At 41.5% G+C, this 22,526-nt stretch overlaps 1 long non-coding RNA gene across 1 annotated transcript; it reads left to right on the top strand.

Moving 5' to 3' along the window:
- The first annotated feature begins 1,497 nt into the window (after positions 1–1,497).
- On the top strand, positions 1,498–9,171 carry LOC137480725 (uncharacterized). The gene is made up of 3 exons (XR_011003060.1): positions 1,498–2,129; positions 2,774–2,841; positions 5,918–9,171. It is a non-coding gene; the product is annotated as an uncharacterized lncRNA (long non-coding RNA).
- The last annotated feature ends 13,355 nt before the right edge of the window (positions 9,172–22,526 follow it).

Here is a 22,526-nt window from a genome sequence, read left to right as displayed (position 1 = left end):
GAGATTGGAAAACACAGGCTTGAGAAAAGTATCAGATTAATCATCCAGAATCCCACAAAACTAGAGCCAGATTCACACCTACAGCTCTCCATTTTCTAATGTCCAACTGTCTGCATATTTTTCAGTCTGGTTCTGCTGAAAATTTATGTTGTGACAAGAATCTAAACATATTTTATCACTTTTGACTTACAAACTATGAGATCACATTTGTCCGATGTAAAGCTAGAAGTAATGCACGCAAATTTAAAGTTTTCTCAAAACAGAATGGAAACATTTTAGTCTGGAATGCTAAGGATGGGGTGGGCTTACTGTAAGAAAGTACTTCTTATTCACGGTAAAGACACATTCAACTTGACAGTGGATCTTTTAAGTTTGACTGTTGATGCTCACCCCATACGCAGGATGAACACTTATTTTTGTTGTGTCTCTTTCTTACAGGGCTCTAGAGATTGCTAATAGCTGAATTTCAATCACAAAGCACACTTGTAGAGATAATTCCAGTAGCTAAGCTGCTGACTGCATTTTCTGATGTCCTTAGAAAACACCAACCTATAATTAACTTAAAATACTCACCAAGAAAAATAGTTCAGTCTATAATACACTCATGTAGTTACATTACTGATACCTTCCCAGAGTGACAGGGCAGGATGTAGAGTAGCCTAGAGATTGGTGGGTGCAATACATCTGTAGGGTGGAAGTGTGTTTTTACCACAGGTACTCTTACTACAGGTGCCTTAAGTACAAAGCTGCATCAGCCTTGGGGCTCTTTGGAGGCTTTCTCAGCACCATCATGTTTGAAATTTTGGGTTGCAGCTGTGGTTAGTCATCCATAATGACAAAGTCAGACTGATCTCTGTTATTCTATCCTGAGACCAGCTTAACTTCATTAACTATCAGAACAAGGTCATGCTCTGTTAAGTTTGTACTCTCACATCCCATAGTAACTTTGAATCATCCTCACTGTCAATGCACTGACATTTATGGTCTTCTACTATCATCCCTTTGTTTATGTTCAAAGTTCATTCACTGCCTTCTTCCATTAGGGCTCTGTAAAATATTCCCTGCCCTAGTACCTCTTGTTACCTTTTTCTTACTTGACCCATCAAAAGTTTCTATCTGTCACCAAAGAGGAAGTTTCCATGGAAACTCTGAAGAACAGGAGAAGTTAATGAGGCATAAAATGAAGACAGTGTCCTCAAGCTCACCCATTTTGAAAATCTAGGTCAGCAATGTTTGCTTAAAACATTCCACTCTTCTAAAACCATGTTCACTTGACTGTTAAGGATGTAATAAAAAAAGAAGCTCTAGTATATCCCAAACTTAGCATGTTTAATAGAATACTGGATGTTCATGTGAATAAATTATTTTTACAATTTCTCCCAGCCTGTTTTTCCCTTTCAGTTTTCTTGGATAACCCACAGCCATTTAGTTTTATCATCCAGTTACTTATCTTCACCAAACATTTACTCTGGCCATCATAATCTGTCTTTCAGGTAGTGTTCAAGAAACCTGCTATGATCTCACCGAGGGCAGGAGGTTTTGGCTCTATCATCCCTTTTAATCTCATTTAGAGGATCTACAGGAATGAAAGAACAATTTACATGAAAGCCCAATTCAGTCTTAGCCTGCACAACACACAGGCAGAAGCCCAGTAATGAAACCAACGCTGAAATTTGAATTTCCTTACAGTTGATGTTGTCTGATCTCAGCCACCAACTTCAAGCACCAAATGCTGATCTGTTGAAATGCAATGGACTGTGCTCCAGTAAATGATTTATTGCATTCAAGGGGTTTCCTCAGTGAGAATCACAGTTTCTCTCAGGAGAAGAAGCAGCCATACCAAGTGTTAGTGCTAAAATATGCTGTCAAGTACATAAGGTTATGGAAGGCTGCCTCAAAAAAGCTGCTGTGGAGGGAAAGAATGCTGATGATTTGTTCATCATTTCCTCTACTATTTGACAACAGATGTAATCAGCTGCAGTCACCTTTTGAGATGCAACTATATAGCCAACAATACCCATGTTTTTGGGCATGCCTCAATCTGATCTCCACTATTTCTCTCTAATTTATACTGACTGAGGGCCTTCAGTGCTTTGGGTAGCTGAGTGATAACCTGCTCCTGTTAAAAGGTAAGGTCCTGTGGAACACAGAGCTTTTTTTCCTGTTTTTTCTGTTCACAGTGGATAGTGATGGGATTTCAGCTGTTGATGACAAGCAAGAAACAAAGGTTAAAAAATACCTATAACCTCATGACTTCCTGAGAAAATAAGGTGCACATGATGACAGCTTACAAAAAAAATCTGCTGTCCTAGTAAAAACCTACTGCAATCCACCCTTCCTTGTGTTATCAAATATCAAATCTGAAGTAAATCAGGCCTTTTTCTGGCCAATTCCCTTTTCTCTGCCTAAACCCCTGTGTAATGTGTTGATTTAGAAATTATGTACAGCCAGGACAGTTTGAATAGCATCTGAAGCAGAACAGCAGTCCCCAAAAACACTTCAGTGTAATCCAATTACACTAATTAAAATAATTATTTCCACTAAGTTTGCTACTGAACTGCTTGCTTGGCACATGTAGAGTCAGTGCATACAAAGGTCAGGTGCAGCCTCTCCAAACTCTAGGGAGGACATAAAAAAGTAGTGTAGCAGGATGCAAGTCTCTAGATGCTGTTTCTAGTTTGGTTTTGCTCAAGTGTGTCAGTTAACAACAGACAGGTGGAGAGCTTCCAACTTGTTTCTTCTTGTCTACACACATCATGCTTTACCCCCTCAGCTCTTACTCCACTTCTCTGTTGTGCTGCAAACTGAACTCCCAGCCTGGAAAGTTTTCTTCAGTGATGAGTTTTGAAAGAAGATGCGCTAAAAACTTAAAATGTTTCTGCAAGTGGGTACTTCATGGCACTGGTTCTAGAATAAGAATCATAAGGTAGACAGATTGCCCTCCAAATTTGCAATTGAAGCGTCTGCTACTTGTGCCTACGTATTTTTCAGATTTTCTGGAGGAAAAATCAACCCATTTTAGAAAGAAACAAATAGAGACCTAACTGTCAAACTTATTTTTTATTTTTTTCAGTGAGCCTAAAGGAAAGTTTCCTTCAACTCATTCTATGTTGTCAGTATAGCTTTGTCTCCAGCACTTTACAATTTTCCAGCATGCCTGTCTGCTGCCAAATCCTTCCCTTGACATGACCACAGAATAAAAAATCCTTTGCTTTCCTCATCTGAACATCCAACAAGCCACAGTGGCTTTCTTAACTACTGGCTTCTGTGAAGAAACACAGAAAGTAGTCCTCAGTCATGCCCACTTGAACAATCATACAAAAGAGCCTGATTTCATTTTGCCTCGTATCAGCACAGTAGACCTCTGATATTACCCTGAATAATGCCTCTAACTGGCTACCTCAGCAAGCCCCTGGTCTTTCAAAGTGCCACCATTCCTCTCCCTCACACAGGACAGCAAGCCATTCTTCCCCTCTGCTAACCCAGGACCAGGGGTTTACTGCCTCACCACCTGCATTTGGCCAGAACAGATGCAAAAAACCCACAAAGATTTGGAGCTCCCAAACCAACAGTGACTTTGGTATAGCAGATGCTGCTGTAAAGGAAGCTGGTGGCTTCAAAAACTGGGGCACTGGTGTTTTGCTCATATGCCCTCATATTGTCACTCACAAACTGATCTATATCAAAAGGACAAGGCCACAATGTGCATACTGTCAGTATTTCCCTGTGCCTTGGACTTCTATATTCTTTGGACATCTGAGCCTTTTTGCTGCAGTTGAGATAGCACTGTACTCATCAGGAGGTGTGAGGTTATCTGTCAGTGTGTCTTCATTCACAACATATATACACAAACTTCCAGGTGAAACACGAGTTTGGATTAGCCTTTGTTTTAATTCTGGGGTGAAGTTAAAGAAGTTGCAAGCAAAACAAAGTAACACAGTCAGCAGTCAGCTCTCAGATTATGACAATGATGGGGAGAAAAAAAATAGCCTATTTAGTAGATCGATAGATGTATTGATTTATCTGGGGAGAACATAAATAATGGAACATATGCCAAGCACATGTGGATAGAAGGGACAGAGTAATCCACCTCCAAATGGCACCTGATTTGTGGAACATAAAATATGCCCTTGCAATCTATTGACTGTCACGGAATTTGATCAAAGCACTGATCTCCTAGCACTGGCACTGCTCTGGCCATGGCCTAAATGACCAAAACGTATGACAAATCCCAGGTAAGAATCTTTTCAGTTCCATCCATGGCTTCTGTCATTCTAACTCAGACAGTTTTTGGTGCATTCATTTATGTTTCTACAGAACCTCTTAGTTATCTTTAATCAAGACTTACATGTTGATGACAAACTGCATTCTGTCATTCAGATGTCCTACTTTTATCCCAGGAATTCAGCTAGATTAGAGTTTGCCTTATCAGATTGGGAGATGTTAATCCATTCTTGTGTTACATATTGGCTGGGCTCTTCACACTCTTTGCTGACAGCTTTAACAAGAAGGGCCATGAATTTATTGCAGCTTAATTCAAATTTATCTGCAAAAGGTGCCACCTGAGACTAAACATTCATGTATCATTTTGCCTGACTTTAGAACCCATCAACTCTCTCCCCAGGAATGCGATGTATTGATACTAACAATTCCTCTGTTCACGCTTATTGCCATTCACTGATCCTCTGCAATGGCAAACATCGCTCCAGGCTCATCCTTTCCCTTTGCTCTTGGTGGACAGATTTAGTGATCCGAGTGAGGGAAGAGAGCATACTAATTAAATTCAGATATTGAATCTAAATCAGGAGGTGCTGCAAATGCCAGGGAAGGCAGGGAAAATACAGTTCAAAAGGAATACATAGCCCCTGGGACTAAATGGAAAAATCTGTCAGATTGCAAACAGAAATGTTTGGTAAAGAGAAATAAATGAAAGATACTTTCACAACAGAATCACTGCAAAATTTTGATGTTAAATGGATTGTAGAAAGCAAATCAGATCAAAGCTTGAAGTAAAATATAGCATTAATGAAAACACATGATTAGGGTAGTTTCCTTCATCAGAGGCAGAACACATTTCTATATTCAATTTACTCCCAGGTTGCTACAGGCCACAACTGCATCCATGAAAGCTAAAGTGTAAGAGGAAAACCAAAAGTGATTTATAAGGATAGATATTAAGGACTAAATGTAAGTAGCACAGCTAAATGGATGGAGAGGAGTAAAAGGATTGGCATAAACCTGTTGGGAAAACTATTGTGGAAAGGAGGAATTTAAGCACCAAAGGATAAATCCTCAGCTGAACTAGACCACTGCAGCTGCACCAAAGTCTGTCAGTTTACACCAGCCAGGATCTGGCATACCTATCATAATTCACATACTGGGTTGTGAACAGTAATTAACCCTGCCTCCACCCAGCAGAATTCCCTCACCCTTTATATTTGTTAGTCAATATATGCTTTACGAAAACAGGGCTGAAAGGACCTTTTGGATTGTCTGAGCCTCTCTTTTGCTGCTACAGTGAGCCATAACCACTCCAGCTGACAAACTGTAAAATGACAGTGGTTGCTTTCACCCACTGCTCTTTGTAAAAGAAGTTCCCTGTATAATTTGTCAAAGAACCTAACTTAACATTTAAAATAACAAAATCCATTTTAAAACTCTCCCTCTTTCTTTGTTAACAATGTTCTCCTCTTACTCTGGTGATTAACTCTCCATAGTGAAATGCCCCTTCTAGTTACAGCTGATAAATTAGAGGAATGGTGAGTTTTGCTAAAGAATTAAAGATGTTATTGTATGGCTTATTTTGGGATCATTTTCAGAGATGATGCTTTGAAATGGACCATACTCACATGGTCCCAGGAGGGCCAGGATTGCCAGGACCAGTCATGACAATGTTTTGTTTACTTTTTTTAGAAAGTCAACAATCTTGAGTGGCTGGAGATACCAGACTGAAACCCTGATCCAGATGAAGTCAGCATCAGCTCTGCCACTGGTGATGATTCTCTTGCATCTGCACACCTCAGATACTTGTGACATCTGCCATTGCTCCTCTGCACCAAAATTCCTCCTCCATCCTAAATTCACATCAGCAAAGAGCTCTTGTCCCCCCCATTCCACCCTTCCCACATACTTTCAGAAGGCAAAACTGAATGACCTTTCACCAGGCCAGAGTACCATCCTCTACATTCAGTTATGCCTAACTTGCCCTAGGTCATCACCAATCAGTTTTTCACAGGGTTAATGATTTTGGGAAGCTCTAAAAAGCATTAGCACAAAGAGCAATGTAGAACTGAGGTCATGCCAGGGGGAGGTGGAAGACTCATGAGACTGGTCTGAGCACAGTTGTCCCAGAAAAAGGACATTCACCCCATCCCAGACAATTTGGGGTGGGGAGAAAAAGAAAAAAAAAATAAAATCAGGCCCTGGCTCATAAAAGGTAGTAGAAATTTCATTAGAAGAAATGTTGTACTTTACATGCAAAGAATTGCACAGACCAGTAATAACCTTTATAATACTGGGGCAGAAGTTCACTGGGGAGCAAATTCACTCTTCAATGCTGCACTCTACAGTGAATGAGGAAATAAAAAGGCCTATTGAAATCCATTTTCCCTGGCAGGTATCCTCAATGAGATTATCAAAACAAAGATACTAAAAATCAAACAGATTTATGAGCAGTGATAGTAACAGATCATTTGATACACGTGGAAAAGCAACAAAGCTTTCAAACAAACCCTTCAACTCTAAGGCAGAAATCTCTAACTTGAAACTAAACAGAGGCTAGGGAGGCCTGAGCTTATATTCAAGCTTAGAAATATACCTTTTTGAAAGTTCTGTATTTGTTTTCTTTTGTAGGGCAACTTTCAGCTCAAGTCCTAAGCAGCACCACACACTTTTTCATCTGCTCAGACTTTCCCTTTCTGCCTTCTGAAAGAGCAAATCATCAGGAAGAATAGAGTTCAGGCTTTGTTGTTCCTGTTGTTCCAAGAGCTGCAGACAGGGGAAGGCAAACAGAAGAAGGTTTCTGTGTCACAAGACGTAGATTAGAGAGGAAACCCAGCATCCTTTATTCAGTCATGCAAGTTGAAGAGGAAGAAACTGGCTCTTGATGCTTCACATGCTGCATGTCCATGAATACCTTGCAAATATTAACTAATCCTCATGAAAGCCCTGGGACAAGTTAATATAAACCATTTATATGAAGGCAAACAAACAGCAAGAGTGTCCAGAACCCACCTGGGGGCTTTGTCAGCAGCTCAGGAGCTGGAGTAGGTCAGTCAAACATCTTCCAACTTTCTCTAGTCCATTGGCTTCAGTGTCATCAGAAAATGTAACCAATGTCATGCTAAAAGGTCCAAGCATGGCCCAACCCTCTCAGACAAACTGGGACATAACATTTCATGGAAATCTGTGCTGGGATTATGGGATGTGAGCAGTTTTAAAGGGTTGGGAGAAGAAACTAAGAGAAAGGCTGGCCATTTCAGCTCAGCTTTGGAAATTTTGGATTTCTTCCAGGTGTGACTCAATAAAATTTGCATACATGGCATTTACATCCACACAGACATCAAAGAAATTCTTCATTTAGAGAATTCTCAGCACTAAGACTGACAAGCTAAAAGGCATTTTCCCATGAAAGGCATACCCTCCTTGTGTGTCTAATCCAGGAATTTAATGCAGCACTTCAATAACTAAATTTACACCCTTATGTTCTGTCTCCTCACTTTATTTAATTTCCCTGATTACTAAGGAATGAATTCCATTCCTTATTTGAGCTGGTGAGCACAGAGAAATGGCTTTTTTCTTCTTTTTGATAGATAAAAGTTTCCATTGGCAACAAGAACCTGGACAGTTTTGTCCAACTTTCCTGCCTGAATTATGAGACAGAAAGAAAGCAGCAAGAGAAGATCCTAATCCTACAAAATCCAGTGGTTTGGAGTGAAGTGGGGCAGCTGTAACACAGTTTACTGCAGTAGAACGAAGGGAGTCCTCATCAATCTAGATGAAATAAATTTGGTCCACACTTGACAGCTGAAAATTCAAATACTTTAAAAGAAGTTACCTTAGCAAGAGAAATGATTGCTCAAAGGAAGAGAGGCACATGTAGCAATTTGATATGGGGATGGAATCCAGGATTCCCATGGTCTGTTCCCAGCCTTGGGCTGGCCTCCTGTGAAACTAGGAGGCAATCACTCAACAGCTTTTCCTTCACTTTATTCTTCTTTATAGGATGTTATAGGACTTAAATGCAGGACTTCACAGAGGATGTGTTCCTACAATTCATTATGTGGGCTGCAATGCACCAGCTTGTGCTTTGATATCATGGGCTGAATAGTGCCTGAGTTGCTCCATGCATTGGTTTTCCACTGACATAAAGAGAATTTTCACGTGCTTTGAGATCTTGGATGGAAAAGAAATGCAAACACAAAAGTGCTACTCTTCTATTGAGAGGAAGAGACAGTTAAATTCTGCCCTTTTGCTTCCCTACTCTATTGGGATTGGCATGAAAACATAAAGATGACAGGCTGGGCCCCATTCTATTAAGATTTAAATTTAGCAAGGAACTGGAAAATTACTGAGAGCCTTATGTCTAACCTCTGCCTCAGAAGCAAATATGCATAATTCTTGTTCCATAGCTAAATTTGAGTGAATTACCAAATGTTGGACCAATAAAAGAACTGTCCAACAAAAACCTTATCTGCCCGAGATGCACATATCTGCTTACAATATCCTTTGTTAGTTAAACAAAACAGAATCATTGTTGCTAAGAAGTTAATATTGTTTAAGATTCACTGGCTTACACACAGAACACTTTCCTGAGTTTCCCCAAACACATTCCTTTTCTGTTCTTTTCACTTCTTTCCCGCTTTTTTTACCTTTTGTACTGACTTGGCTAAGGCTGATGTTTCCTTTAGGTGAACTTGCTCATAAGGTGATATGAACTTTGAGGCAGGCAAACATTTCAGCTGATACAGTGAAGGGTAAATAGCTGTTCAAATCAGAGCAAACAATTCATCTGGAGAGCAAAATATAACTGAAGTAATTCCCCAAGCACTGAACAGGAGCCTACTTGCTCTACCTCCCACCAGCTCACTCTCTTCTTGCTTGCAGCCTTTTAAACCTGTGTTGCCAGTGAACAAAATTCCTTCATACAAAAACTGACTTATGGGAAAATTAATCCAACCACAGTGTCCCAATGAATGAATGAACACCCTTCAATGCTTTCTGTGATGTATTTTTTAATTTGATTGTCTTTTCTAGTGTTGGGTCTGTACATGCCACAAACATCCACATGGAAATGGAAATATAAAGAAACTCTTCATTACCAGAGCAATATCAGTCAAGATGCCAGATGTAAACCACATACCCAGCAGAAGGACATCCCTCCATGGCAGCTGCTAATGTCCCTCTGCTGACAGCAAAGCTACAATTGGGATTGATCTGCTAAAACCACCCCATCCTCTCCCCACGTTTTCCATGTCCTGCAGCATTATAAGGGCTACCATTAGAAGCACACTTCAGTCAGGGTAATTTCACCTGCCTTGTAGTGTCTGCCAACAGAGCTGTTCCCAGCTGAGAGGTGACCACAGCCACATCTCTGACCGATGCTGTGTGCACCAGCTGTGCAGAGCTGCTTGGTTTGTGAGCTCTGAGAGCCCTCCAGGTCCTCGGCCACAGCTATCTGCAGAAAGCTGTGCAGGGTAAATGAGGGCACAGCCAACTCGCTGCCACTGTAACCAGACATCCTGAGCATCTATCTCCCCACGAGGCTGCAGCCTGCAGTGTGGGCAGGAACAGATATGCTGGGGGGATGTAGGCGAGACATACTCATAAAACCCAAGAAGAGATGTTCTGCTCTCACAGAAAAAGCACTGATAAGAGGCACTTTTCACAGCATGTGCTTTCCCATCAGAGATTAACAACTCAAATACTTGGCTTTCACTGGTTACCAATTTTTCTAGCCTAAGGACCGATGAAGAACATTTTTGAAGGTCTGAAAAATGAAGCCTTTCATTTTACACACAAACCAGGCAAAGAATTGGAGGCAGCAGTGAAAGCTACATGATCTAGGATCAGTCTGAGGGTCCATGTCAGACCTTTAATGGGTTTTATTCCACAGTGAGCAACCCCTTAAGCCATGAGCAGTCCTCATAACTAAACCAAAAGCAAACTCCTTTCCAGCAAGCACTAGGGGACTGAATCCAACTAAAACTAGTGGCCCATGCACAAAATCACTCTGAATTTCTCCTGGCACCAAGTAGGCCTCATTATGAGGACAATATTCAGATCTCAATGTGTATCACAGCCAAGCAGGGACAGGTGAAATGAGCTGTCTCTGCACTGAATCCATTTGACACCACTTGCTAACTCTTCAAGGCAGAGAGGTACAAGATATGCCCCAGCACCACAGAAATTACTGGCAGAACTAAAATGTGATCATGAAGTGTGCTGACTGAGTTTGTCTTGCAAAGAAACTTTAAAGTCTGGCTGTTAGGGGCTCCTGAAATAGCATTTCCCAAAGGTTTTCAAAAAACTACAATGAAGTAGTCAGTGAAGATGCATCATTTCCCCATCCTGGGCAGAATTTGAATATTTCATCACATGTCATCAACCACTAAAGGAAGAAAGCATATGTTGACTCATCATGGGTGAGGTGGTAGGGATCTTTGGCTTCAGAGGATGAGGAATTACTCAGCTTCACAGTTCTGTCCACTGGGACATCACACATGGCTGTGACATACAGCACAAACCATTTGTAACACTCACACATTACCCTGAAGTTTGTTTTTGTTTTTTATGTGTATTTCACAGAATCTCAATTCAAATGTGAATTTAAGAGCTAGATGGAAGAACATGTTCCATTTCAGATCAAGGAAGATCACTCAATAAAATCAGATTAAATGAAACATTAGGTGATGCCAAGATCAAAGAGTTTCTCATCTCAGAAATGCCTCCCTACTCTACAGTTAGATATAATCACAGCAGAACATAACTGAAGAGATTCAAAGCATCCATAAAAGAAAATGAAAGAAAAAAAAAAAGAATAAAGAACGATGCCCTAGATCTAAATTGCAGGACTATTCCCATCTGCCTTCAAGACACTGTATAATCTGCTTTCTGGATCAATTGGGGTATCCTTTTTACACCGTAGAGCATGAACACTCTCTGGAACCAGAAACAGAGATAAACCTCCCAGGAACTAAAGGCTGACAAACCTCCCACTTGCTGATCCAAACCATAACTCTTTCAGCAGTTTGCACAGCCCTAAGCACAGAGGATTATACAAACACACATACCTCAACCCTAACATGGCCCACACAATCCATCCCTGCAAGGAGCACAAAGGGAGAGCAGGTGACACGTGACAAACAGGACACTCGTCACTCGTGCTTGGGATAGAGGCAATGGCCATGCAGGAGCAGATAGGAGACTTCTCAGCCCCAGTCCAGGGCAGTGTGTACTTCTATAGACCCATCATAAATCCAGAACAGGAGTCTTCCTACACAAATCCCTCTCTCCCTTACGTGACCTGAATGCTCTCTCCTTCTCTCCTCTGAGAACCTCCCTCAGGTTCACCTGCCATGGACCCTTCCTTGCACTAGTCCAGCCCCACGACAGCTCCTATAACTTTCCCCTTTCCTCCAGCTCTGTTACATAAGCTATTACCTGCTATTTTAGATTATACATAGCAACATGATGATAAAAACAGAAACAGCAAGTTTGGGTTAATTTCCCTCCCTCCTCTCTTTGTTTGGTTTTCTGGAACTACTTCATCCCAAACATTTGTAAATAGTGCTTGGAGCTACATTCCAAGTTTCATCAGTAAACATTAAACTATCTAATATATATATAGAAGGATGCCTGTTCCTCCAGTGTATCCAGGCAACCTTGCAACACAAAGTTAAAGCACAGCTATTTGTTCAAAAAGTGTTTTCACAGCTATTTCCTCTTCTCCCACCCCGCCCCCCCCGCCTTGACTTTTTCCACCAGGCACTACTTGCATTTATCATCTGGAGATTCTGTTCCCTTTTTCCTTTTTAAAAACTATAACAGCTTGTTTTAGGAGCAGCAAAGCACAGACATTATAATAAAGCTTGATTTAGTTTGTGACAAATGAAAGAAAAATAGCAAAAGTTCCACAAGAACACCTGAATAAAAACGTCTTTGTCACATGCTGTGTAACTCTGGAAAGAAGATAATTTCCAAATATTAAGGAAATCAGAATTCTGTAAGGAAGGAAGAAAACCCCATCTATACAAACACTAAAGCAAGCTGAAAATGTGGTTTACTGCATCCTACCTAACACTAGTTGAAGGTTTCAGAATAAAACATGTTTCCTCGGAGAGCAAAGGTCAGGCTGAACTAAAATTTTTCTAAAGGAAGAATATAAATTTTTATTAGATTTTTCAGTTGAGAGCTCTTTAGAGTAAAAAGCCAGCATCTCAATAGGAAGTGTTTTTCATTTCAAAATGTTAATTAAAAAAAAAAAAGTGTTACTTTGACACATTGGACACCTTTATTTTGATAGGCAATGTTGACATTTTATGTTCTTTCTTATTTGAAAACCTCTTCAGAATATTTTTCCACTATATGGCTCAAAATTTCAATTTTTTCTTCCTATTCTGATGAGAAACAATATTTCATTCTTATTAAAGTTTTCTTCTGGGCTAAAAAATTCTGCTGAACATTCCCTGATTTCATTGCCATTCTTTTCTCATTAAGTGCTACAGTACATAGTTGACATTTTTTATCAGAATAACAGTCAATTAAATACTGCACATTTTGAAAAAGAAATTGAAAACATTAATTTTTTCAGCCTTTAGGGTGAATGGAGAGGAAAAATAAAGAAAATTCTCTGAGGATGTAACCATATATTTTGGCAATATCTTCATATTCACAACAAACTAAATAGTGGGTGACACTGAAGTTATGAAATCAACTCTTACTTTCTTTAAAAGAAGCAAACCCCACTTCCTAAATGATAGTTTTTGCCTGTACAGAATACAGGGTCATGTAGATGAGCTAGGAAAATGAGCCTGACACGAGGAAGAACTGGAAATTAATGTGCTACATTTATGAAGTACACAGTAGTTTGCACATCTCGAGCATGGAGAATGAGCTTCCATTGCCTTTTCCAGGCAACTTCAGCTTCCAGCAAAGAGCTTTTCCCAAAGTGTTTAGTTCCTCAATTTACCAAAAAGGAAGCAATGGGCACGAGGGCAGATGCTGATTTAGTAAGCATAGACTCCTATTGGGCAAGTGGCTTTTCCTGAAGTTGTTTATGCTGAGAGATGACTTCTAGAAGCTGAGGTCAGCAAGTGAATATAGTTTATTACTTGGCCTCGGAGTTCTTGTGTAATTTGTCTTCCAAATTTTGGTGTCCAGAGGAAACTTCAGTCACAGTTTTTCCTCACTTCAGTGCCAAATCTTATTTTGTTTTTGTTTTTTTCTTGAACAGTTAAAGGTCTTGGGTCTTTACTGACTGCTTGAGCCCATAGGGTGGTGTCTAAGAACAAAGGCAATAGGTAAGATCTACCACAAATTTCTTCTCATTTTGAAGAATTCCTTAATTCCAGCAATTTCTCTAAAGGATATGCTGAATTCCACTAAAATTGATGGGGCTGGTGAAACAAAATCTCAGTGATTTTCACTTGCCAGTGGCACCCCATAAAACTTACCCTCTAGGTCTTTGATGATGCATTACAACTATCTCTCCCAGTGGTAACACAAGAAGGACATCAATAATTTCTTAGGTTCAGTTGTAAAGTACTTGAACAAATAAAGTACCTGGCAAATAAAACAGCTAATAAAGATCAAGAAAGATGCTGTTAAAACACATCAGTTTTCCAGGCCCTGATTACAGCAGTGGTAAAATACTGAGAAAGCAATAAGAACAACCATAATTGTCTAGATCCCATTTTCCAGCTATTTACCTATTAAAGAAAAAAAGAATATAACCCAAAGCAAGCAAAACATTTGTAGCAAGTTACTAAAAGTCTCTGAAATATGTCAAATGTATGTTTAGGCACTGCAACACATTTCCTATTTCATTGTTCCCATATATCAAGGCAAGCAATGGTTAAAAGGAACAATTTCTCATGGTTATAAAATACAGGACTCAGGCAGAAAGTCAACAGTCCTGCTCATGCTTCCGGTGCAACAGAACTTTCTCTTTGTTTTGATTTCTCTTTTTTTTTTTTTCCCTTTTAAACAAAAATAGTAATACAAAAAAAAAATTAGCCAGAATGGAAGGGAAACAGTTCAAAAGGTGTTTTTAAATACTTTTCCATCTCAGCTGGACAACAATTCATAGCATTACTTGCAGCAACAAGTCTGGGTGAGTACAGACTGCCCTGTGTGCTCCCAGGCACAGCAGGGTGACAAGGAATATTGGTTTTGCTGGAGATGAGCTTTTGTCTTGATGGTATCAGCACTGAAATATTTGCCACCTTTCTTCTAATGTAAGGTAGCTGCCCAAGCTTTGAGCACAGACAAATATCACCTCCCTTAAGCTCTGTGTAAATAAATGTCTTGGCAGGAGCTCACATTTCTGGATTACCTCTGCATATAAATATGACTTCATTTCCTTAAAAGCAAAATGTAGCTAGATGGGGGTAAGAGCTGGTTTGGTGATTAACTCTGACTTTCCCCCCTTCTCATCCCCCAAAAGCTAGGTATAAGCAGAAAAAAAAATTCAGACGCAAGCCAAGACAATAGTGTGAAAGGGTGAGCTTTTCCAAAGGGAAATGGAGATTCAGCACCAAAGGTGGTTCTCTTGTGGGACAGGACAGGTGCTCTTCCAGTTATCTGAACTCAGCTAGTATTACTGTCCTACACCTGAGGAGTCATCCTGCATCACCCAGGTGGGCAAGGGAGGGCAGAGCCACCCTCCACAGGCCACGGGTGTCATTCCTCCCTTCCCTGCAGACAGGCATTTGGCATCCAGCAGTGGTACCAGGTACTGTTCTGGAGCCAAATGTCTCACTGTCCAACACCCCTGCCCACAGACAGCATGGTCTGGTCTCTGAAAATAGGATCTGGTCCTCAAGCAAGGGTTTCTTCTAAAGCCTTGTGAAATAATGAATGATCTTCAATTATTTTGGGCCACACTGACTACAAAAGGCCAATTAGAAATGAAATCCTAGGCATAGAAAAGCTCAGTGTTTGGCAAGAGTGAAAGTGCAGGAAAGATGCTCTAGTTTTTAGCAAGAGGACTAACTCCTTTCTCACTCTGATTTTACAGCTGCTGTTGATAGATGCTCCTAGGAGACTGTCAGCTTTGTAGGTTCAAAGAGAAACCATGAAAAAGCACCTGCTGTGATTGTAGGATGTTGGTGTTATGCTGTGCAGCCCTTCCAAAGGACCTTGACAAGTTAGAGAGACTGGCAGAGGAGAACTGCCTGAAATTCAACAAAGGTAAATGCAGATCCTGCACTTGGGGAAGAAAATCCCAGGAACCAGCACAGGCTGGGGGTGACCTGCTGGGAAGCAGCTCTGGGGAGAAGGACCTGGTGGACACAGAGCTGTCCATGAGCCAACAGCGCCCTGGGGGTCAAGAAGGCCAATGGGATTCTGGGATGCATCAGGAAGAGCATTGGCAGGAGCTCAAGGGAGGTGATCCTGCCCCTTTTCTCAGTCCTGGGGAGGCCACACCTGGAGTGTTCAGTTCCAGGCTCCTCAGGACAAGAGTGACATGGAGCTCCTGGAGTGAGACAAATGGAAGGTGACAAAGATGATGAAGGGACGAGCAACTCTCTTATGAGGAAAGGCTGGAGAAGCAGGGCCAGTTCAGCCTGGAGAAGAGACAACCAAAGGAACCTCACAAATGTCTGTCAGTGTCTGCCAGGAGCGTGTCAAGAGGATGGACCAGGCTCTGCTCCATAGTGCCGAGCAACAGGACAAGAGGCAAAACTGATGAACAGGAAGTCACACTTGAACATGAGCGGGAACTTTTTTACTGTGGTATTACCATGCACTGGAACAGATTGCCCAGAGGGGTTGTGGAGTTCCCCTCCCTGGAGATATTCCAGAGCTGTCTGGACATAATCCTGTGCTGTGTGCTTGTTATGGCACTGCTTGAGCAGGGAGGTGGGTCCAGTTGACCCACTGTGATCCCTTCCAAACTTATCCATTCTGTGAAACCAAAGCCAGCTTCTGAAAGTCAAGAGAGATTCACAGATCTCTTGTAAATTGAGATGCATCCAAGGGACAACCAGTAAGAACTGATGGACTAGAGCCGCAGTGTGGCTTGGATATTACCATGTCAGCTTACACCATGTGAGAGACCAGCAATTTCAAATGTCCATATTTTAAAGCAGCATACTTCAGCAAGATTAGGCTGGCCTTAATCACAAAAATGTTCTCTTTAGGGAATGGCTGTCACTCAAGAGAAAATTTACAGAGCACAGCCATTATTGTGAGGAGAATGGAGGTCAAAGGATTTCCTGGCCTACCCCTCTGGAAGGACTGTGAGGTCAGAAGTGAGAAAGAAGTGTCCCTTCAAGTTCTAATAGGATTTCAAAAGGTTGCAGAGCTACTTTTCCTCTGGATGGGATGGCTCCTTCAAAACACATACTTGGTAGATGGAATAAAACTTGGAGAGGAAGCAAGAGACATTTAGAGAATTGAAAATCAGACTAGACACTGTTTTTGCACACTCAGCCAGCAATCTGGAACTGACTTATCTGTTAGGGAAAAGCAATTGCTGTCATCAGCAATTATTGTACATCTCAATTGCCCCAAACTCCACATGATTACACATTTCTTCCTCCCTTTCACATCCCCAGTAGCTCTAGCAGGTGCACTCCCTCCCTGCTTTCCCCAAGCGAGATAATGATTGCCACAACACCAATCCTTCCCTTTCCACCAAATCTCTCCAGGATTCTCAGGTGTCCATAATATACACCCTCAATGGTGACCTAAGCCTTTTCTACCCTCCTCATTAAAAAATGAGCAGGATCCAGCCATGTGGTTTGACAGAGACAAGGCCAACATGCAAGACAAATGGACAGACCTTGCCAGCTGCAGAGCAGTCTGCATTGAGGTGTGAGATTAATCCAAGGCACAGCTTCCTTGCCTTCATCTGGATTATGCAAAGAATAGTTTTGGCCTGGGGGCCAAATTGATCCATCTGGATATAAACTGATAGCAGCAATTAGAGCTGGTAAGAACTACTGAAACTGCTAGCATCTCTCTTTGCTTGGTTCTTTGCTGCCCAGCAGTCTAGTTCAATTCATCACTGTATTAAGTAGTGAAGCTTCTATTCTTAGCAACAATTTATCCTGCCCAAAACATCATGTTTCAACCCCGTGGCAAACCTGGAAAGAGTCTAGAAATAGGCAACGAAAATGTGAGACATTCTGACACACAAAGGCATGAAGGAAAGGCCAGCACAGTTCAAGGTGAAGACAAATCCCAGGGGACATGGGAGTGCTGTACAGACTAGACAATAGCACAGGGAAAGCTGGCAGTGTCTTGTACCCATGGGGGAAGCAAGAACAATGAAAGTCTTTACTTATACCTAAAGCATTTATATCTGCAGTTAAAAATAAAATTATCTTCCTCTTCTCCAAAACCAAGAGACAGACACACAGATAATAATTCAGAAAAAAGCAACAGATGTCAGAAAAAGTTAGTGAGGTTGTAACTTTGGGTACTTGAGATCCTATGAATAACAATTTGATTTCTAAAGAAAATCCCACCTTTAGCCTAGCTGTATTACTGTCATCTACAGCATTCCTTGTGTCCATCTCAAAAATTTGTACTTTGGAGAGGGGACACTAGTCTTCTGGTCACTGGCCTGTCCTGTTTAGGACTTCTTGCGCTTCATTGGTTAGATGTAGAGGGAAGGTGGGTTCAGAAATTCAATAAAATGAAAGCTGCAATTAGGGCCTCTGAAAATTCAGGTGTGTTTGACCTGGGGACTGACTGAAGCACACTCTCACCAAAATACTCAGTGAAGCAAGGATGCCTACTGACTTTTATAGGGTTTGAAATACTGTTTATGCTGGTGTTGTATAAACACACCATGGCCCTACTCTCTAACAAGAGCAGAAGCCAAGGATCCTACTGTTATTAGGAAGGTGCACCTATTCCGTTTCCTTAATCTTGGACCAAGTACATACCAAGGTCTTCAAAACCTCTTCAGCAATTTAGGACCCGAGCTCATGAGGAACCAATAATCTCCTTATAATTAGGTATGAAGGACACTTTGAAAAGAGACTCAAATTTGTAGCAGGACTCAGCAGTTCTGTGCTGGTCACCCTGGGACTCCTTGCTCTGCTTAGCATAAAGAGCACACAGATGACATCTATCCAACTCATGTTGCACACACACTGCAGGAATAAAACACAGGTGCTTGAAAAGCTTGGCTTCTACTCTAACAGAGCCACAGCACCTGATGTGCTTCACTGGGTTTGCAGTTTCTTTTTGGAGAAGGGCTGAGAGGTCCCTTACACTTTATCCATATTATACTTGTAAAGAGCAGAAATTCGGCTTGCTTGGCACCTTTCAGAACACACAAGCCACAAAACTCTCTTTTCCACTTCCTGCCAACCACTTCAGAATCTGGAAGGCCACGCTTGGGTCGCTGCAGGCATGGGCACGGGTGTGGAGGGGATGTGCGTGTGACCAAGGCCCTCTAGAGGGTAGCCATGGCCCAGCAAGACACTGCTTCTGAAGCCAGTGGGACTGGGTACTGCTGCCCACCCATCACTCCCGTTCTCAGCTAAATACCTTACTGAGAAAGGTGGAATGCCATGGGGGGAAAACAAAACAAAAAGTGGATTTGGGTTTTTTAAAAAGTAAAAACCTGGGAGGGGCCATTCATTGGAGGGTGTTTGGCAGTGCTGACTCCATGGTGTAAAAGTTTCTTGCACAAACACTGTAGTAAATGCTGGAATCAAAAAAGATTAATCAGAAGCTAATCCTCACCTGAGGAGGCCTTTGCAACAAAGGGCGAGTTTAAGAGCACCAACTGCCATAAGGTTTTTTCCTACCTTACCAGCAGAGCTTTATCTTTATCTTCTTTATCTTTAAAGATGTTCTACCATTCAAGGCTGTGTCTGCATTTGAGGAAACACATGTCAGCTGGCTAGAGATGTGGAAGCACCAAGGGACTTTTAAGTGAGGTCATTTCCATTAGCAATGGACTCTTTCAGTGAGGCCAGGCCCACTTGTAAAAAAGAGAGAGATGCATTTGGTGTTATCCATTGAATGTACACAATATACTTCTCTCCAGGTATTTCTGAACACTAACTAAAGAGAAGAAGCCTCTACCTGATTTGGCCTTTTTGAAAGTGTCCACATAAGAACTATCTCTCCAAATGCAACCTTGGTCTAACCTTTCTATATATGACTGATCTGCAGACCCCAACATGAACACAGCTTTCATCAGGGCGCTGCCATTTTGGAGAAAGGACCCAATGGAATGATTATATTTATATCTCAAATATTTCACAGAGCTGTTACATACAGTACAATCTATTCTTTTCCACTGCATATGTATAAATAGTCTCCTCCTAATCTAGGGGTTAGTTGAGCTGTAACTCAGTGCCACTCAGGACTCAGAAGCTCAGTGTATGCTTGTACCCATCAAATGCTCTAAGTACACAGGTCTCTGCTGTCACACAGGCTTTAAATCCTTGCACCACAGATCCACCTAGGAGCCTCCAAGGCTCTTTTAAAACCTAAAAAGCAGGTGCTTGCCCAAAAATCCCACCTATAAAACCTCATATACCAAATATTGTGGAAACGTCTCAAGTTTGGCCTGCCACAAAAAAACTCCAACAAAACAAACCAGCCAAGGGGACAATAGGCAGAGCACTGACTGGCTTCTGTTCCTATTACAGCCAGTAATTTTGTGGCCAAGAGCATATTACAGGATGTGGGAAAGCAGAATTCATCCCTGGGCTTCCTAGTTTGGGGCCAGGGCTTGATTCCAGCTTTCCAATGTCTGCACATATACTTGGCATAACACAGCCTGGGTCCTGCTGCAGCCCAGCCCTCCTGGTGCTTCTGGGTTTGCTGCTGGTTGGCATTTTCCTTCACATTTTATCTGTGGCTGCCCACACAGGAGCCTTCTTATACAGGGCATGCTTTACTAGCTCCTGCAGAGCAGTATCCCTGTCGAGCTAGAATCTACAGTCCTGCAAGCTGAGAGTTTAATGCACTCAAAAGACCTCTCTTTTACCAGGTAATACAAAAGGGCTCCTGGCTGGTGAGCACCCCACTCATCCCAGCCTTTTGCTGAGACTGAGAAAAGCTGTACCAAGGAACAGGTATCTGATGCCAAGTTAAAAATGGAGGAACCTCTCTGGGCTCCCACAGCATTTATCCTCTCTCTAAACCCTGCACAGGATTTATCTGCTCTCCAATGCTTTGGCAGTCTGGCTTTAAATGCCTCGAGCATTGGAGCTCCTTGAGTTTAGACAGACCAAGAAGCCAGCAATTAGGAAACTCTTTACCAAAAGCCAGCTCACATATTGCTTTTGCCTCATTTTTATCATCTGACTACTCTTGTTCCAATTGTTTATCCCTCAAGGATTATTTTTTTAATGCTTTCTTTTTTTCTCCTCAGAGTGGAACTTGTTTTGCCAATGACTACTGAACCCTAGCTTTGTATTTGGGAAGCTTCAACATAATAAAAAAATTCAACCATTAATGTTTTACAGATATGAGTAAAACTTCTAATTCTTAATTTTAGTCATTATTTTTAAAAAGTGCAAGAAATGATATTTCCAAACCTCTGGCCAAATCTGCTGGCCAGGTTTATTTATACGTGATCCCAAACTCCTGAAGTCGTAATAGTTCCAGGAAAAGAGGAAAAAAGGAAAAGAAAACACACTTTATAGGATCTTTCATTGGTTAAGTCCACATCTATTTCTGCTTAATATCCAAAGCCAATTTGAGCTTCCTGATCACCACAATTCCCTGGTTATTAGACTTGTTTATGTAATTTCTAAAAATAGAGAGCAACTATATTTTTTTGCATTAGAACATGAGTTTTTCTTAAAAGACTGGGATGTTAAGGAAAGAAACCACTAGGGGAAAAGGCAGGAAAAAGTTAAGAACATTTCCTTCAGCCAGCTTCTAAAACACACTGCATTTCCTCTCTGCATGAGTTGGAGAACAGTTTTGGAAAACTGTTGTTTCTCACACACTTTCATCTCATGGCTGGTTTCAAAGACAAGTATTCACAGCTGTGTGAAGCAACTGAGAATCTGCTATTTGCAATTATTATGCTTCTCTTGATCTATAAGAATCTGCAGTGCTTATGCATGGCTCCTTTTATCCTGCCAGTCCCACTTTTGCCCCCAGCCTGCTGGCTTAGTGTGGAGCATCCCTTGTCTCCCCCAGAGGACATCTCCTCCAAGCTGGCACACACCCCATCCCTTCTATTTTTGCAGAATGGTCCTGAACACTTTGTAGTCAAGTGAAGTCATCCCTCTCTTCAGCTCTCTCAGTCACCTTCATGGTCACCATTGGTAGCTCACAGTCTGCACTGCTAACATCCATTGGTAGTAAAATAGTTTTCTTTTTCCACTCCTCTATTTGCTGGACACAAGAGACTACCTGTCATTATGTTTGCTTTAAGTCTTAGCAAAGCCATTTCACACACACTCCCCTACCAAAGTACTCTCTATTTAGGAATGTTCATGGCAGTTTCCCTCCTGAGGATTTTTAAGAACTTTGAAAAGATAATTCAGCTCCTTCATTCCTGAAGCTGGCAAATGTTAAAATATGGTTTTCTGAAGATGTGCAAGCTCAGGTTCATGAAGTGGTTCAAGGTTATATGTCTCCATGGTGCAGGTGAGAAAAAACCCAAGTTGGAGCATAAAGCCTCACTTCTGGTGCCTCTGAGCCATAATTCACTGATGAACAGCTCAATTTTTCTCCCTCTTTCCCAGCAGGGCTCAGTGAAAAAGACCGTCTTTTCTTTCCAGGCCTTGTCTTTCTCACATTTGTGAACACCACAAATGATAACTTTGGAAATACAAGTTATCCTATTCCAGAAACATGTCCTTCTCCTGATGACTCCTCACTTGGGGCTGTCAGTGATGTCCCTGCCGCGTATTTTGTGTGGGTGGGAGGCTTGGCCATGTCACACATACGGAACACACCCTTGCCTGAGAAGGGAAGGCACTCAACAGTGCCTGAATTTGGCCTTGAGTGCCAAACACCCAAGACCTGAATTTGAATGGACTAACCCAAAAGAAAGCTCAGTACTAAACTCAGCTGTGTTTCCCATAAATCACTGACCTCAAGTCCTCCAGCAGGTCAGACCAGGTGTCCATATAATGGTAACAGGTGGCTCCAAGATTAATTACCTTGCTCTTTAAATACACATCTCCCAGTAAGAAGCTACACCACATTACACAACACTAGAACATAATTAACATCCCAGCAGTCGGTTCTGAATGTGGAACTTGCACACAGGGAGGGTAAAAACCTGTCACAAACACCAGGTAAATCCCCACGCTTCCATTGTCCTGTGGATCACTTTGCTTCCAGCCTTCATTCCCTTCCTCCTA

Source organism: Anomalospiza imberbis, chromosome 11 (assembly GCF_031753505.1).
Source record: "Anomalospiza imberbis isolate Cuckoo-Finch-1a 21T00152 chromosome 11, ASM3175350v1, whole genome shotgun sequence".
Taxonomy (NCBI): Eukaryota; Metazoa; Chordata; class Aves; order Passeriformes; family Viduidae; genus Anomalospiza; species Anomalospiza imberbis.
The sequence above is the reverse complement of the archived record's forward strand: the minus strand, read 5'-3'. Positions and strand labels throughout refer to the sequence as shown.